The sequence below is a fragment of the Tupaia chinensis genome, unplaced genomic scaffold (assembly GCF_000334495.1).
Source record: "Tupaia chinensis unplaced genomic scaffold, TupChi_1.0 Scaffold139704_1, whole genome shotgun sequence".
In the NCBI taxonomy this organism is placed as follows: domain Eukaryota; kingdom Metazoa; phylum Chordata; class Mammalia; order Scandentia; family Tupaiidae; genus Tupaia; species Tupaia belangeri.
Genome location: NW_006199584.1, coordinates 108929 through 114261, shown reverse-complemented (window position 1 = coordinate 114261; position 5333 = coordinate 108929). Strand labels below are relative to the sequence as shown.

Sequence of the window (5333 nt, the reverse complement as noted above, 5' to 3'; positions counted from 1 at the left end):
CATGCAGTTTGAGTCCTAGACCTGGTAGTTTGAGGGACATATCAGGCAAGTGTACATGCATGTCCAAAATCTCATGGGGAGAAATGAAGAAAGGACTGAGGCAAGGCCATCTCCCATGGGGAAGGGAGTGCTTTCTCATTTCCCCACTCCTGTCTCTCTCTTTCAAATGCACATTCTCTGGCAAATTTTTAAAAAAGAAAAGGGGACCAAGAGATAGTGTAATGGTTACATCACTGGACTCCCATGTAGTGAACCGTGGTTCAAGTCCTGAACCTGGTGGTTTAATGCTCACACCAGGCACATGTGCGTGCATGCCCAAAATCACAAGAGAAGACTGGAAGAGAAAGGATTGTGGCATGGCCATCCCTGCTGGGGAGTAATTTCTTGCTTTCTGTCTCTCTGAGAGCACATGCGCCCTATAGCAAAAACTTCTCTAAAAAAAAAAAAAAAAAAAAAAAAAAGGAAAGAAAGAAAGCTACGCCCTTATGAAAAAAGGAAATAATGGGGGGGAGCCACAAACTATTAAAACTATTTGCCAAATACAGTTCATTTCGTATGAAATTGAGGGTGAATCCAATGCCTGGAGAGGTCTTGCAACGTCAGTGGTACAGTCTTAAAAGGATCAATCACTGATTATTTTTGTGGATTATTGAAGTGAGCAGATAAAATAGAACCCAGGGTAAGTAGGAAACATTCATACAGAAATTTAGTTTGATACATATGAATAGTAGAGATATAAGACTTAAAGAGAAATTATTGATTCACCTCTATCTTTTTTATGTGATCAACCTTGCTAATCTAGGGAAATCATCTGGAATGAAGCATGGTGGAGAAATGTAAGAATTAACTAGGGTCATCTGAAAAGTCATGACATATTTTTTGTTTTTCTACGCAAAAATGCATTATGACTATTCCAACAACCCAATAAAAAAATGACTAAATCAGGCTTCTGGGTCTTGCAATATAACATAATCTGTGCTGTACGCATCCCTCCCAATTAAAACAATTAAAATTCTGGATAAAATATAAAGAACACATTTGTACTTTTTAAAATCATAAATAATAATTTGTAATTGTATAATTGTACAATTATATTGTTATATCTTGTAAATACAATGTGGAATAATTAAATCAAACTAGTTAACATATCTATTGCCTCAAATGTTTAACAATTCACATGGTTAGGATATTCTAAACTTATTTTCTTAGCAATTTTGAAATGTACAATACTCTGTTATTAACTACATTTACCATACTGTGCAAGAGAACTCAAAGAGAAAAATACCATATTGCTCCTGAGAGTTTACACCCTCTCACCGTTATCTTCCTATTCTCCCCACCCTGCAGCCTCTATAATCACAGTTCTACATCTGCTTTTATGGGTTTGTTTTAGATGACACATATAAATAAGAATATGCAATATTTGCCTTTCTGTGCCTGACTTATTTTACTTAGCACAGTATTTTCCATTTTCACCCATGTTGTCACAAGTGATAGAACACTCTTATTTAAGGCTTACAAGATGTTTGGGTTGATTCCATAACTTGGATATTGTGAATAATCCTGCAGTGAACATGTGAATACATACCTCTCTTTGACAAAGTGATTTCAAATATTTGGGGTGAAAACCCAGAATTAGAAGACCAGCAGATGGCGTAATGATTATGTTGCTGGACCCCCATGTAACCAACTGTGGTTCATGTCCTAGACCTAGCAGCTTAAAATTCACACTGGGTGCAAGTGTATGTGTGCCCAAAAGCTCGAGAGGAGAATGGAGGGGAAGGGATTGCGGCATGCCCATCCCCCACTGGGGGGATGATTCCTTGCTTTCTGTCTCTCTGGTAAGCACACATATCCTAAAGCAAAAAACACTCAAAAAAAAAAAAAAAAAAAAAACAACAACAACAAAAAGAAAACAGAAATGGGATTACTGGATCATATGATAATTCTATCTTTAGTTTTTTTGAGGAACCTCCACACTATTCCCCAAAATGTCTATACTAATTTACATTCCTATCAACAGAGCACAAGGGTTTTCTTTTCTTCAATCCTCACAAACACTGTTCTTTTGTCTGTCTGGTAAAAGGCACTATGACAGATGTAAGATGATATTTTATTATAGTTTTAACTGATTTTCAACAAAGGTTTTAAAATTATGCATTGAGAAAAGGACAGCCTCTCTAGTAAACAGTACTGGAAAAACTGGATTTCTATGTGCAGAAAGAAACTGGACCCTTATTTCATAAAAACAAAAAAACCTTGCTTAACAACAACGAAAAAACTCAAAATAGATTGAATAGTTAAACATAAAACCAGTAACTTTAAAAACAACTCAAGGAGAGGCCAGCAGGTGGTGTGGTGGATATGGACTTTCACATAGCAGACTGTGGTTCAAGTCCTGAACCTGGTGGCTTGCTTTCTCTATTTCCCTCTCTCTCAGTCTGATCAAAGAGGAAAATAATAATAATAATAAATAAAGTTAAATAAAATTAATTCTTAAAAAATAGTACAAGGAAGCATAAGGAAGAAAATATAACACACTGGTTTGGGTTTTGACCTCGAAAGTGCAGATTAAAAAAAGAAAAAAATAGAAAAAATGGGAAATATGAAACCAAAAGGCTTCTGCACAGAAAAGGAAACAATGAAATGTGCATAGAATGAGAGAAACTTTCCAATAAGGAGGTAATATTCAAAATATGCAGGAACGCAAACAACTAAACAGCCAAAAAAAAGAAACACACACATACACACATACACACATATATAGTTTATATTTTATATATATTTTATATATGTGTTATATTTTTAAACATAAATGTTTATGTTTTTCATATATATGTATTATACATATGAAAAAATGTTTAACATCACTAATCATTAGGAAAATGCACATAAAGAACTTACTTTTGCCTGGAGTGATTCCATCCTGCATGGCTGTTTTCAGAAGCCATAGTTGTTTACCTCTTTCTGCCTTCTTGCCCACCCAACTGCGTGCCACCACCCCATGGAAGTTTCTATGGACATGGACATGAGCCCCCTGAGGCCCCAGAACTATTTTTTGGTTGTGAACTAAAAGGCCAATAATGATTATCACTTTAAAATGGATAATGATGAAAATGAACACCAGTTACCTTTAAGAACAGTCAGTTTAGGGCTGGTACAAAGGACAAATTGCACATTGCTGAAGCAGAGGCAATGACTATGAAGGCAGATCAATTAAAGTAACACTGGCAACACGGAAAATGTCTGTACAGCCAATGGTTTCCCTTGGGGGCTTTGAAATTATACCACTTGTGGTCTTACAGCTGAGATGTGGTTCAGGACCTGTGGATATTAGTGGACAGTGCTTAGTAGCTGTGGAGGAAGATGCAGAGTCAGAAGATGAAGAGGAAGAAGACGTGAAACTCTCAAGTATATCTGGAAAGTGATCTGCCCCTGGAGGTGGAAGCAAGGTTCCACAGAAAAAAGTAAAACTTGCTGGTGACAAAGACCATGAAGAAGATGAAGATGAAGATGAAGATGAAGATAATGATGATTTTTGAAGATGAGGAAACAGAAGAAAAAGCTCCAGTGAAGAAATCTATATGAGATACTCCTGGCAAAAATGTTGAAAAATCAAACCAGAAAGGAAAAGACTCAAAACCATCAACACCAAGACAAAAAGGTCAAGAATCATTCAAAAAATAGGAAAAAACTCCTAAAACACCAAAACGACCTAGTTCTATAGAAGACATTAAAGCAAAAATGCAAGCAAGTATCAAAAAAGGTGGCTCTCTTCCCAGAGTGGAAGCTAAGTTCATCAATTACATGAAGATTTGCTTCTGGATGACTGACCAGGAGGCTATTCAAGATCTCTGGCAGTGGAAGAAGTCTCTTTAAGAAAATAGTTTAAACAGCTTGTTAAAAATTTCTGTCTTATTTCATTTCTGTAACAGCTGATATCCGGCTGTCCTTTTTATACTGCAGAGTGAGAACCTTTCCCTACCGTGTTTGATAAACCTTGTCCAGGTTCCAATGCCAAGAATGTGTTGTCCAAAATGCCTGTTTAGTTTTCAAAGGTGGAACTCCACCCTTTGCTTGGTTTTAATTCTGTGTGGAATGTTATGATAGGACACAGTAGTAGTGGTGGTCAGACATAGAAATGGTGGAGAGACAAAAATATACATGTGAAATAAACTCAGTATTTTAAAAAAGTAAAAGAAGAAGAAGAAGAACTTATTTTTAAAAGCATAAATAACTCTCCAAGGAAGTAAAAAACAAAAAAGTCTGAAATGAAAGATCAGTGACCCTGGGAACCAGCAGTTAGCGTAATGGCTATGTTGCTGGACTCCCACGTAGTTGACCACGGTTCGCGTCCCGGACCCAATAGCTTAAAACTCACACCGGGTGCATGTGCGTGCGTGCCCAAGATCCTGAGAGGAGAACGGAGGAGAAGGGATTGCGGCACAACCATCACCCCTGGGGGTGATTTCTCACTTTTTGTCTCTATGTCTCTCTCTGTCTGTCTGGCAAAGTTTAAAAAGAAGATCAGTGACCCTAAGAATGGGCAACTTCTAAAGCTGATTAAATCCCAAAGATTTCTTCCAAACTTTTCATACATTGAGCTTTTTACTCTGACAATAATAGGACAGGGGCAGAGGACTGAAGATAAAGCCTAAAGCCTAGAGAAAAAGGGAGGCTAATTAAAGGCTCTTACATAAAAATGGAACTACACTTCAATATATGTATTCTATAGGGCAACTCCTCATTTAAAACAATAATCCAACATGTAGAAAGAAAACAGGGAACATACTTATCTCAAACTTGGTGCTCAAGGGAGAAAAATGAAAAACCTTAAGACTTTATAAACACAATTTTCTTCTCGCATGGTTTTGTGCTAAGAATTTCTCCCCTATATAGCAACCCCCACGCAAAACCAAATAATGTAAACAGAGAATTTAATTTACAGAGCATCTAATTCTGAAATGATGGCACGAGGAGCTCTGTGGGCCCACTTCCTAGCCAAACAACCATCATCGATAACAATTATTTTTGGAAAAACAATAACAACCACCTAATATCTCTGGAAATTGTCCTAAGGGTATACAGCAAATGAAGAAACATTTACTCAACAGAATCTACTCAATCTTGTAGGAACAGTTATAGCCTGTGTCACCTAAACACAGTCTACTCCCTCCCTCCTACCCCAGCCTCAGCATGATGGATGTGTATGACGGGCGAGGCCAAGAACTCGAAGTTCCCACTCTCCCCAGCTCCCAGTCAAGTGTTCCAGAATCTCCTCCACAAAAGAAAACTACCAGAATTTTTTATCTGTGCCAGTTTACAGAGCCTAA

The 5333-nt window shown here is 37.3% G+C and overlaps 1 pseudogene; it reads left to right on the top strand.

The window, feature by feature from the left end:
* The first annotated feature begins 3004 nt into the window (after positions 1 to 3004).
* On the top strand, positions 3005 to 3879 carry LOC106736396 (nucleophosmin-like; annotated as a pseudogene).
* Positions 3880 to 5333: the final 1454 nt, after the last annotated feature.